This window comes from Culex quinquefasciatus, chromosome 2 (assembly GCF_015732765.1).
Source record: "Culex quinquefasciatus strain JHB chromosome 2, VPISU_Cqui_1.0_pri_paternal, whole genome shotgun sequence".
NCBI lineage: Eukaryota > Metazoa > Arthropoda > Insecta > Diptera > Culicidae > Culex > Culex quinquefasciatus.
This window is the reverse complement of record NC_051862.1, coordinates 118,317,648-118,331,253: the sequence shown is the minus strand read 5'-3', so window position 1 is coordinate 118,331,253 and position 13,606 is coordinate 118,317,648. Positions and strand designations below refer to the sequence as shown.

Here is a 13,606-nt window from a genome sequence, read left to right as displayed (position 1 = left end):
ACGGCGAACGTAGACCGGCGCGGGGCGATCGGTGTAAGGCACCGGTCGTGAAGGGCGCGGGAGAGAGAGGGGCAGCCTGCCAAGCTGTCGCGGGCGTCCGCAGGAGTCCGGACGGACGGAGCGGCCACGCACGTGTATCTGTGACGGGGTGAACACGGCGTCAACGTTGCCGATCCGGGAGCTGCCTGAGGCGGAGCAGAAGGCGGGCGTTTGCTGCATGCGTGAGTTTAGAATAAGAAGGGTGCGCACCCAAGAAGCAGAGCCCAAAGGGCAGAAGTGAGCGCGAGACGCGCCAGTAGCGCGAGAAATGAGCTCATGTTGGGCTAGTTCTTAAGAAATGAAACACACACACACTTTTTGTAAGGCTTTTTGTGGAAAAATATGACGTTTATGTCGAATTCGTTGGGTTTTAGTTTATTTAGTTTTGGTGCTGCCGAAGTCTCGCTCTCGTTGATCCTTTGATGTTTATCGCTCGATTGATGAGCATGAATCGTAACAAAATGGCGCCCAACTAAAAAACCCACACTAGGCCTAGGCTAGAATTGTAAAACCATTGCGTGCTTATTCGTAGAATATATGTTTTTTGTTGTTCTTGGGATAAATTTTTGCTTTTTGGAAGACTTTTGAGAGTTCAGCGAAGATGATGGAGGTAAATCCCATTGATCTGAGCAATGAAGAACTCAACTTTGAGTTAGAGCTTCGTGGTGTAGCAGGCCTTGGGCCGATGACGCACAGAATTAAATGTACAACGTTAGAGAAAGTTATGCAAGATGATCTAAAGTCGGGGAGAGTCTACGCTTCCTCGTCTCACGTGGTGGATAGCTCGTCGGAGATAAGAATCTGTCAATCGCGGATCAAGCGCTTGTTGCCCCAAATTATCACCGGGATAGAACGGAACAACATCGCTTGTCTCGAACCAATCGTGTCGCGCTTGAACCATTACTACAATCGGCTCACCCTGGTTTCGCCGCCGTCCGCGGACATGCGAGAAGAATGGACAGAAGTGCGAGAAACGATCGCGCGTACGAAACGGCAAATCTTCCGAATTCTGTACCCAGCCAACCAGTCAACGAATCAGTACAGTGTCAGTTCGGTGTCAAACTCCACAGCACCGGCGCACAACAGCACAGCTGTCAGCAGCGGTAGCGCCCAGCAGAACGATCAGCTATCGCTAGCAGGTGCAGTTGGAGGTGAATTGTCGGGTAGTTCTGTTAGTGTACGAGGAGCTTCAACTGGAACCATCCCAAGGAGAACTGCGAATCAAAGCGTGGACGATCTGTTACTACTGTCGGGTCAAGCTTCGGCGCAAGCCGGCAACGGAGCAGCACAAGGACATGGAGGGCAAGGCCTACCGGTCGACCCAAGACCACATTCGCTAGGTCGAGGACGAGGACGGCCAATCTTCAACTCGAATCATCCTCAACGCGATCCTCAACCTCGACCACCGAACCTAGGACGAGACATCACTCCACACCCAAGACTGCCAAACGATGACGCAGAGTACAACGAACTCAGGGATCGGGTACTGTGTGACCTGCTTCGCCGCGAACGTCAACCAGCCGAAGGCGCACGCATTCCAAAGGCAATCCACAACTGGCCGTTCAAGTTTCGGGGAACGAAAGACTCGACCAACCTGAACACGTTCCTGGATCGAGTGGAATCATTCGCTTTCTCGGAAGGAGTCAATAACGCGATGTTGCTGCGGGCGATCAAACATCTGCTGCAGGACGATGCTCTAGATTGGTACAGTCGTGCGCTGAACGAAGGAGAATTGGACACCTGGGAGAACTTCAAGCTGATGATCCGCCAAGAGTATCTGTCGAGCCACTACGGTCAGCTGTTGCGTGAAGAAGCGTCGTCGAGATACCAAGGAGCAAACGAGAAGTTCCAGAAGTACTACCGGGATATCTCTGCGCTCTTCCGCTTCGTGCAACCGCCGATGTCGCAGGAGGACAAGTTTTTCATACTGAAAAAGAACATGAATCCAGAGTACGCAACCATCCTAGCGTCGGCAAGGCCGCAGACAATCAAGACATGGTCGAAGTTTGTAACGCCTACGACGACACGCGCACGCTTCTCACGCACCAGCGTCGAATCCCAATCCCGCACAGCTCGCTTCTCGAGCCAAATCTGGCCACACCCAGCGGTTCGCAGCGCTCACAAGCAAACAACACAGGATGGCAGAGGTTTGGCGGCAGGGTCAATGCGATCGACAATCGGGAAGAGAACCAGGACAGGCGAGGGAGATACGACGCAGCAAGCGCGGACCAGCGGGACAACCTGGACGAGGACGATTGGACGGAACAGATAGAACAGCTGACGCAGCAGATTTGTGCAATCCGTACACAATTTCAGAAACGCAGCAACGAACAGTACAGAAGAGGAGGAAACTATGCGGGACAGCGTTGGCAATCCCATCAACAACAACCGGTAGCAGAAGAACAGCAGCCGATGTTGGCAAGAAACAACCATCAGCAAAGCGAGTCCGCGCAGCCGCGAGCTAACCAGCGTAATCCAGAACAAGTAGCGACAAGACCAAGTGCGGAACAAAGACATGGCACGTTGTTGTGTTGGAATTGCGACGAAGAGGGACACCGTTTCACTGATTGTGAGAAAGCGCAAGCCGTTTTCTTCTGCTACAGATGCGGCCGCAAAGGATACACACTCAGAAACTGTCCGGAGTGCTACGCCGAGCAGGGAAACGGTCAAGCGGGGAGCCAGTAGCAGAGGGTTCAACCTCCTCGCGCCAATTCTACAATCCCTCGAATTATCCCGAACTCCAACACATCAACTCGATCATCATCAACACCGGAAGCGACAACCGTCCCCACGCGACGATCAACATATTGGGCAAAGAGATCACCGGTCTGCTGGACAGCGGAGCGAACTGTTCGCTTCTCGGAGGAGCTTGGGTGGACATCGTAGACGAACTGCAGCTGAAGAGAGGAACACTCAAGGGCGGCATCCAAACAGCGGACGGAACAAACCACGAGATCGAGGAGTTTGCGAACCTACCAATAGCGTACAACGGAAGACACGAAACGATTCCAGTTCTGCTGATCCCTTCGCTACCAAACTCGTTGATTCTCGGCATGAACTTTTGGGAAGCCTTCGGAGTCAAAGCAATCTGCTGTTCGATCACGACAAAACCGATCGAAACCGAACCGGATCCGGAGTCCATGCGAGAACTCAACAAGCAGGAAAAGTGGCAGCTGGACAAGGCGATCGCGAAGTTTCCGTGTAGCCGGGAAGGCATGATCGGACGCACTACGAAGTACGTGCACCGGATTGACATTGGAGAGGCGAAACCGAACAAGCAGAGGGTCTACGTTATGTCGAAGTACGTGCTGGATGAGGTCAACAAGGAGGTCGACCGGATGCTCGCGCTGGACGTGATCAAAGAAGCAATGTTCAGTCCCTGGAACAACCCGCTGGTGGCGGTGAAGAAGAAAACGGGCCAGTATAGAGTGTGTCTGGACGCGCGCTACCTGAACTCGATCATGCAGAACGAAGGGCACCCGATTCCGCAGATCGCCAACATCATCAACAACCTGGGCGGCTGCAGGTACATCTCGTCGATCGACTTGAAGGACGCATTCTGGCAGTTGCCGCTGGAAAAGGAGTCAAGACCAATGACAGCGTTCACTGTACCGGGACGTGGCCACTTTCAGTTCAAGGTTGTACCGTTTGGGTTGTGCACAGCGAGCCAAGCCCTGGCGCGCTTGATGACGCATCTGTTCGCCGATCTCGAGCCGCATGTCTTCCACTACCTAGACGACGTGATCATCTGTTCCAGAAACTTTGACGAACACCTTAGGCTGCTGAACATCGTTGCCGAACGACTGAGGGACGCAAACCTTACGATATCTCCGGACAAGTCGAAATTCTGCCGCAGCGAGATGAAGTACTTGGGGTACGTCCTGAACGAAAACGGTTGGAAGGTCGACGAAGGCAAAGTAGCGTGCATTGTGAAGTTTCCGAGACCGGAGAACAGAAAGGACGTCCAACGTTTCTTAGGTCTTTGCGGTTGGTATCGTCGTTTTATCGCCAACTTCTCGCGCATCGCAGTGCCGCTCACCGAGCTGACGAAAGCGAAAGTTAAGTTCAAATGGACTCCGGCCGCCGAGGACGCGTTCGTGAAGCTGAAGTCGTTGTTAGTGTCGGCGCCCGTTCTGGCCATGCCGGACTACTCGAAGCCGTTCAACATAGCGTGTGACGCAAGCGACACGGCCATTGGTGCTGTACTCGCGCAAGAGATCGACGGAGAAGAACACCCGATTGCGTACTTCTCGCAGAAACTGTCCGCTTCGGAGCGCAACTACTCGGTGACAGAAAGAGAATGCTTAGCGGTCATCAGGGCGATAGAACACTTTCGTGGCTACGTAGAAGGAGTGAGATTCACGGTGTACTGCGACCACTCAGCTCTGACGTACTTGCGATCGATCAAGAACCCCACCGCGCTGATGTGCAGATGGATCTTGCGGCTGAACGCGTTCGACTTCAAGATCGAGTACCGAAAAGGATCGTGCAACGTCGTCCCCGACGCGCTCTCAAGGATTGTTGCGTCGTTGGTATTTGCGGTGAAGGCGATGGACGACAACTGGTACAAGCGACTGATGCAGAGCGTGGATAAACAGCCGGACAAGTTTCCGGACTTCAAGATCGCTAACGGTGAACTGTACAAGAATTGTCGCTGCAAGGACGAGTTTGGGAACACGGTGCACAAGTGGAAGAAGGTGGTTCCGCTGGGCGAAAGAGCAGAGGTGATCAGCAAGTTTCACGATTCGGTTACAGGTGCGCACTTGGGTTTACAGAAAACATGGCAAAAGCTGCAGAACTTCTACTACTGGCCGAAGATGCAGCAAGACGTTGGTCGCTATCTGCGCTCCTGTGCGGTCTGCAAAGCCAGCAAAGCGCCAAACACCAAGATGATGCCGACGATGGGGAAGCTCAAGCCAGCGCGCGTGCCCTGGGAACTCATCTCGATCGATTTCGTAGGTCCACTGCCGAGGTCGAAAGACGGGAACACGGTTCTGCTCGTGATTGTGGATTGGGTAACGAAGTACGTGATTGCGCATCCCATGCGAAGCGCGGACACGATGAAGATGGTTGCGTTTCTGGAGAAGGAGGTATTTTTGCGATTTTCGAGGCCAAGGATCGTCCTCAGTGACAACGGCAAGCAATTCGTTTCAGCAGCTTTCAAGTCGCTTCTCGCACGGCACCAGATCGTGCACATGACGACCGCATTCTACTGCCCGATGGTCAACAACGCCGAGCGCGTCAACAGAGTGTTGGTTACCTGCATCCGGGCACTGCTCGATGAGGATCACCGTTCCTGGGACGAGAACTTGCCGTCGATTGTAGCGGCGATAAACAGCGCGAAGCACGAAGCCACCGGGGTAAGCCCGCACTTTGCGAACTTTGGAAGGGATCTGATTTTGCATACCGACCTGTACAAACAGCAAGATCTGAACGCGCCGGACGATCCAAAGCTCGCACAAGACTTGCGACTGTCCAAGCTCAAGCGAATCCACGAGTTCGTCATCCAGAAGATCAAGAACAACCACGAAAAGTCCAAGCAGCGATACAACCTACGCACACGAGCCGTGTCGTTCAAAGTGGGAGAACTTGTTTGGCGGAAGCTGTTCTCGTTGTCATCAAAAGCAGATCACGTCAACCAGAAGCTCAACCCGAAGTACGTTCCGGCGATCGTCAAGGCGGTGCTCGGCCACAACTTGTACGAGCTGGAGGACATCTCGAGTGGCAAGCGAGGGCGCTACCACGCCAAGGACCTGAAGTCCGACTGATCCTAGTTTCCCAAAGCTATGTCTGCAGCTAAAAGTTGCGAACCAGATCGACAAGAACAACAAACACGCAAAGCGGTAAACATGTCGTCTGAAGAACGAGGAGGAGAAAAGTCATCAAGCTGTTTTGCAGCGGTATGACCCAGCCAGCTATGTAGCCTTCATACCACGAGAGGAGGACAAGACCAAACAACACACGGTGCCAAGTACAGCACAAGCAACCGGGGCGGCAAGGAACCAGCAGGAGAGTCCGGAACGTAGAGTGCACCGAGGACAACAGTAGCAGTACTGGCTGATCGTGTAGTGCAGTGCCGACGAGGACAAGCCTCGTGCAGAGGTTCTGGACGCAGCACACACCGACCGCAGGAGCGCAGCAACGGGAGCAGCTTTGACGCAGGACAGCCGCTGGAGAACTGACCATCCGGGGACGCTGACGCTGGAAGAAGAGCCTGGACAACAAACCACCACCACCAACACCAAGCACAAGCGCACAATGGGCCCTGAGCGCATGCTTCGGTGAGAAACAACGAACCAGATCAAACAAATTCTTGCTATGAGCGTACCAGCTCCAAACTTCTCAAAACACCTTCGGGGCACAAACATTCTCACGCCTGGACCGGTACATTCGTCCAGTGTTGTCACGATCTAGCTCACTCATTGGTCTTCAGATTGGTCGTTGAGGCATCACCATGACACTTCCATCAAAAGCAACGCGAATCTAGGGCGCGGACGTTCAGTCGGGCAACCGCTGGATTTAACCCTTAGCCGGACTCATGGTGATAGGAGATGGGAAATCCTCTCAAACCTCCGGAAATCGACCACTCTCCGACACTGTCGACATGTCGTTTGAGAGCGTAGTGTGGATCGCTTCCCGATTCAGACACTAGATTTAGCAAAATTATCCCATAGTTAGTATTACTTGTTACCCGTTTTCCGTCATATCGCTATCCATTAGTCGTTAGATTTCAGTTAATAAGTAAAACATTAGCTGTAAGTCTGGATCGATGTGCCATTGTAGCAAGAGTTGGAACAACAAAAAACTGAGCTGGAGACATTTTGGACTAGGCAAGCTAGCCAGCTGGTCACTATCTGTGTAGATATAGTCTACAGCATCGGGTTTGTTATGTTTAGAAGCTGTACATGTTCTGGAGAGCCGCGGGCTTTCGTGTCTTAGTTAGCTTTGAGTTTAGAGCGTTGTGTCCATGACCAGTAAAGTCTCCAGCACACTTTTTAGGGAAAGTGAAGTTTTAAGAATTTTCCGTGTGGGTCTGCCATCCCACACGGAAAATTCTGCAGCAATGGCAGGGTTGTATTGTGACTAGATTATTTGTACTCAATTTTGTGATGTGTGTGCAGTTTGAACCCAATTTTGTGTAAACAAGACACGAAAGAGTAGAGTAGACAACACTCGCCTGCGAGAAAAACCATCGTCGCACAAACGTCAAGAAACGCAATCAGCAAACGCAGCCTCGACGACGACTTCCGCAATTGAGGGAGAGAGTGCAGAAGGAAAAATTCTCGCCTCGGTGCGAACGCGTCGCCACCTCGTCTGCTGCAAAAGTGCCTTTTGCCCGTTCCACGTGGTCGCGTTGGGTGAAGCCCGTCCGAGAAAAGTGCGGCGGAGAAAAGTGCGGTGAACGAAGTGTTCGGGACTAGTGCGCGCGCGTGGTCGTCGAAAAGTCGCGAGTGCAAAAAACGGTCAAAGCTATTGGCTGGCGGAACAACGGCCTGCACGTGAAATCGCACCGGCTGATCGAGGGTTCGACGTCCCCGGAGGGATTTCCAACACGCCAAGAACGACCCAGATCCGGCATTCTCGACCGGTAAGAAGTGGGACGGTTTTGTCTCATCGAAACTACAAGATCCGGTAATTTCATCCCCAGGCACGCCCCGCGGCCATCGGCGGTACCGAACCGCTCAGAGGACGGCCCAGCGGCCAAGCAACAGCGAGCACCACGCCTCTTTGGTGAGTCAGCTTCGAAAAAGCTCAAAACAGGATTTAACACACCACACTTCGCCCCTAGGCACGCAATCCCCAACGCCGGTGTGAGACAATCGCACGCACACACACGGCGCAACAAACCCAAGATCGACTCCGTGCATACCGGTGAGTGCTGAGTAATTCTTGGCGGAACAGCCAATAACAACCTACTTCTCTAACCAGGCCTCGCACCACTCATCCCGCAATCCGACTGGCGGTCCGACAAGAACTGGAGGACAACTTGGAAGAAGCACACGAAAAGGGGACGCAAAGTAAGTGTGCGATCGAGAAAAGTGGGTGATTCAGATCTAATTTTAACCTTCCTGATCCAGGAGCCCCTTTTTTTTGTGTACCGCTGGAAAATCTGCTCGAAAGCTGAACGGTCGGTCGGCGCTGTTAAGAGCGGGCGAGTGTGCAGCGAGTTGGCCTTCACCAGGGCGAACGGAGGGCGCGCTGATCAAGTGCAGGAGGAATCATCTGTCGTCGACACGGCGAACGTAGACCGGCGCGGGGCGATCGGTGTAAGGCACCGGTCGTGAAGGGCGCGGGAGAGAGAGGGCAGCCTGCCAAGCTGTCGCGGGCGTCCGCAGGAGTCCGGACGGACGGAGCGGCCACGCACGTGTATCTGTGACGGGGTGAACACGGCGTCAACGTTGCCGATCCGGGAGCTGCCTGAGGCGGAGCAGAAGGCGGGCGTTTGCTGCATGCGTGAGTTTAGAATAAGAAGGGTGCGCACCCAAGAAGAAGAGCCCAAAGGGCAGAAGTGAGCGCGAGACGCGCCAGTAGCGCGAGAAATGAGCTCATGTTGGGCTAGTTCTTAAGAAATGAAACACACACACACTTTTTGTAAGGCTTTTTGTGGAAAAATATGACGTTTATGTCGAATTCGTTGGGTTTTAGTTTATTTAGTTTTGGTGCTGCCGAAGTCTCGCTCTCGTTGATCCTTTGATGTTTATCGCTCGATTGATGAGCATGAATCGTAACAAGTTTACGCGTGACGTCAATGTAATCGTTATCGCTACTCGAGCAAACAGCAAGGTTCAGAACTAGAGAGATCATAACAAACTCAATACTGAGTATTCAATGATACAAATATTTTTTTAAAAATATTATTCAATATTTCTACATCAAAATCAAATAATATTTTCTAGTTTTGATCTAGTCAAAAACTTTTTATGCTAAAAAATTGACCAAAAAAATCAGAATTTTCCGCGATAGTAAATCTTCAACCTTGAAAAACGGCTGAATTTCAAAATCACCGCTCCGTTATCAGTCACTAACACTGGAACAAGCCCTCTGGAATCCAGGCATCAGTTAATCACTCAAAAATGGATTTTTGATAAAAAAAAAACAAATTCCACTTATCGCTGATTGTATGGTCAAAGGTGTTAAGTGTTCGATGAACAACAATTCGTCGAATCTGCTAATGACTGTGAGCAGCCTTGAATTTGTCGAGCGTATTTATATAAGGGTCTGAAACGTGCGAAAGAATTTGGCTGTCAAATATAGGAAGTTGTTAATTATTTTGGTTGCTGTTTAGTCGAAAGCAAATGTTTTTTTAGAATTTTCGAGAGTAGATATTTGCACAAACGTACCACTTAAAAACAATTTCAAAAAAAGCACTTTCCACTACATTTTATCAACTTTAAAATTACTCACTATGTTTATGCAATGACATTCAGAACGAAGAATGCCGCCAAAGAAAAACAAGTTTTCCTAGTTGGTACCTCCAATGGCAGTCGCGTGATCGCTCACGCCGCGTTCACCGTTGGGCTGTTCAAAGACCACCAACTGCCAAAGAGAGCGACGGGTTCAGTGCCTGTGTTTCTCCTTCTAAGGTTGTCGGTAAAAATCAGGGGCTCGTTTACGTAATCAAAATCGGTTTAGCCCGCAGTGAATCGTGTGCACTTGTAGGGCAGACTGGATCAGTTAATTTAAAATTTACTTTACTTAAAGCTTATAATAGATTGAAATGTGGTTTTTAATATAATTTTACAACTTATTTATCAAAAGTATGAACATTTGGAAACAGGAACATTTATAACTAAACATTTGAAGGTATTTCAAAAAAATGATAATAAATATCAAAATCCAATTTTAAATAGAATTCCCACAACACGCAGACATTAATTTCGAAGAAAAACAACAATTTTGTTTTGGTTTTGAAATAGTTCTGATTTTATGCTAAAAAGTGGAAAAATCAAACTTAATTTTTTAAAGCCCAATTTTTATGGAAATTAATAATAATAATTTGTTCTGTTGAGCTACATTTGTTTGTGTTTGTCTTGTTTGAATTTGGTTTTGGCATCTCCAATCATAATCTTTTGGATATCCTTTTTTTCACATTATTGCAGGGTAATTCTTCGCCAATTCACACGAAATCTGAAAAAGTTACCTCGACCCCTCTACGATTTTCGTGAAACATTGTCCTTAGGGGTAACTTTTGGCCCTGACCACGAATCCGAGGTCCATTTTTTGATATCTCGTGACGGAGAGGCGGTACGACTTGAGCTTGAAATGGTGGTGGTTTGGAAATTTGGTGTCGAAGGGACTGTTATGTAAAGTTGGACGCAAGATTTGATGGCGTATTCAAATATTTAAACATAAAAACGTATTTTTGATAAAAACAAAAATAGTTTTGAAAAATCTGCCATTTTCCATTACTTATTTTTAAATTTTTTCTGCCACATGTCGTTTTATGGGTAATTTTATGTACTTTTCGAATCTGCAATAACCCAGAAGGGTATTTTTGACAAAGAACTTTGCCCTAAGGTTTCTATACGTGGTGTCAATCCAAAATTTTCGCAAAGCGAAAACGTTACGTGACGAATTCCCCTCTCGGCAAATTTCCCCTCTTAGGTACACACTGGTTGGTTGAACAATCGTTTCCCTATCAGTCAATCGAGAGACGTGAGATTGATGTATCTAAAGTTACCCCCACTCCACCTCATAATTTTCGGACCATCGACGGGGCAAAAAGCGAATAAGGTGGTATGAGAGAATGGGTGCAAAGAGGCGGGGCATACGTCCCCGATCTAAACCAACAAAACTCGGCTCGGTTGGTCCCGAAAATTCATTCTGTTGCTGGACGTCGACGAGTCAACATCAGGAGCAGATGGCCTGGTGGCCCGGGAGCAGATGGTATGGACCAGCCAAGACATGCCAGCCGGCATTAGAAGGAGTCGACAATTGGAATTGGCCACCACCTGGAGTGTTCGGAGTCCCCGGGGGTGTTCCGATAGGGGGACATTTGCCGAACCATAAGAGTTGGGGCAATATGGGTATCACACTTTATGGTTTTTGATACTGTAATACTGGGAATCATGGGGAAACATTGTACATCGGACGGACATTGTAATCAAAAATTTCAACAATCATCTTGCAAAGTTCTTTGTCATACTGGTCATGTGTAACATAACCACCTGCACCTTTTTTCATTTTGAACAAAAATTTCAATTTAAAATTTCGTGTTTTAAAATGTGGGTTATTTTTGAAAGTCTAACAATGTTGTACAAAGTTAAAGACCAGACAATAACAAAAGTTTTGATGTATAAACATAAGGAGTTTGCTTGTAACCTTCACGAGTGATCGTAACTCTTTCAACACAAATGGAACGAACTTGAACACACTGAAATGACAAGAATAATTTGTTAAAATCATTTCAACATAATTGTTTAACGAATTTAGAGCACGTGATCTGTGCAGCCATCATTCGTTCCAATTCAGAGAAAAAGAGAAAGTTATTTAGAATTTAGTTCTAATCTTATTTTATGATTATTTTTTTTATTGTATATCTTTTTTTATTCTATCGCAATCTTATAAAGTATCAAAGTGAGCTCAAATCAAACTCCACCCTCTCCTAACTATAAACCAACACACTCGCTCACATAGACAAAGTGCATCGTCCGTCAGCGCCGTCATCGCGGTTTTGCGGTACACGGTCGCGGTTAATGCATTATGCTACCGCCGATCAACAGTCCGAATCGGCCCCGAAGTTGGTGCTGTTAGAACCACCCGATCAAACAGAGGGCTGCTGGCGGCGGTAGGGTTGATCGAGCGACGGTACTAGAAACTAGTTAGAAGAGCATGAAAAAAAGTTGCTTTTTTGAAGGCCGTCTAGTTCATGTGCCATGATTGCAGCAAAAATACTTGTTGTTAGTTAGTACCTGCGACTATCTGACTCGTTTTGATGTAAGGCAAAGCTCGCGATCAAGTTCGGAGGCTTGCTGCGATCAGAACATTTAACCTAGTTGAGCGAGCGTTCGCACGGTTGCTTAGATAGTTGCATTCGCGCAGTACGCTAGAATCGTCGTCTCGTCGTCGCGTTAAGTGGAAGTGGAAGTGTTCTTGTCTGATTGGACCTTAACGTCCGATCGCCGTCACCGCCTGCTTCGCCAGCGCGCGGAAATTCGAAAGGAAGAAAGGAAGGAAGGTGGGCTTGCACACGATCGCACACATCGATTGACGAAATGTGTCTCCATCGCCGTTGATTGCTAGTTAGAAGTTGTTGGAAGTTTTCGTGTTGAAACTCCCACCCTGTAGCAATAACATCCAAACGCAAGTTAGAACACATTTTACGTAACGCGCTAACTTCCTCCCTGCCTCTGTGTTTGTGTGTGTTGATATAATTTAAGCGTTTGCGAGCGTTAATTGCAAATATGCCTGGGGAACGAACCCCTAACTTGAACAATCATTAGAACAAACAATTCCGTGTGAGTCGAACTGGAAATAATAACTATGACTTATCAGAACGTTTAATCTGGATTTCTATCGTGTCATGATTGCGGCAAGTGGGTCGATACTGACGCGAAGATGGGTCACGACAGGTCTCAATTTATACGAAATGATTACTGAGCTGAAAGTTAAGCTGAACGTGATTGTTTTTTTTTTCAGGTGTCAATGATAAACTATTTCTGTGGAAAATATTAATGGTGGAATACAAAATCGCCGACATTTTTTTTGTGGATTTATCACAGTTCATTGCATTGTTTATTTTTTCAAAAACGCTCTGTAATTTGCAGTGAACTCAGTCCTGAAAAAAAATGCATTAGCTCTACTTTCAATACCTCAACCTCAAGTGCGCTTTTCAAAGAATCCGTCTCCCTCTAATTGTAAGGAGCAATGATCTCGTCATTGGTTGACTGAAGCGCTGTTATCTGATGTCAGTAGCTTAGTTATCACTGAATGCCAGAAGAGTTTGGTTTTGATTGAAATGAATGATGCTGGATTAATTGATCGTTTGGTGATAAAATTTATTTGTTTACCAAAAGAAGTATATTTTATTCGTTTCTGTCCATTTCTTTCGAATGATGGCATGAGCACACATCACAATTCATTTTAATTTGTTTACCAAAACACAACCCAGGTGGCTCGATAGGGCGCCAAAACCGGTCCACTGCTCTTGATTTTCATGTTTTTGTTTTTGTTTCATTCTCTTTACCTCAATTTATGTTCTGCGCGAAAGACGCTAAACATTACCAACATTTGGTCTGACTTGTTTGCCTTACCACCACCATCGAAGGCTGAGTCAGCCAGTTGTTTGTTGAATCATATGTGTTATAAAGTGCCACAAATGGAAAGTATAGTCGGTATCAAAGTTACTGCCTTGTGTGTAGACATCACAACAGCAGCCATTAGGCCGCGACGGAAGACAAAACTGTCTCCGCGTGTCCCCAGACCCGACCACTACTGCATGACCGTGGTCAAGCCAAAACCAACACCGGAACACCCGACGACAAATATTGCTGCACCAACAGGGCGAGCAGGGATCCAACTTGGACGGATTTCAAAAATGTCTTTAATTCAATCAGCAGAAAGTAAT

At 48.2% G+C, this 13,606-nt stretch overlaps 1 protein-coding gene across 3 annotated transcripts in view; it reads left to right on the top strand.

Moving 5' to 3' along the window:
• The window catches only part of LOC6047536 (ATP-binding cassette sub-family G member 1), a 33,404-nt gene that overhangs the window by 5,619 nt on the left and 14,179 nt on the right, over positions 1-13,606 (top strand). Inside the window, exon 1 of one of the 3 annotated variants that reach the window (XM_038251867.1) lies at positions 12,066-12,217. The exons of 1 other annotated variant lie outside the window; for it this stretch is intronic. The gene's annotated coding sequence lies outside the window, so the exon portion shown is untranslated. Of the gene's footprint in view, positions 1-12,065; positions 12,218-13,606 lie in introns of those variants that run through there. One more of the 3 variants, XM_038251866.1, reaches the window with a different exon arrangement.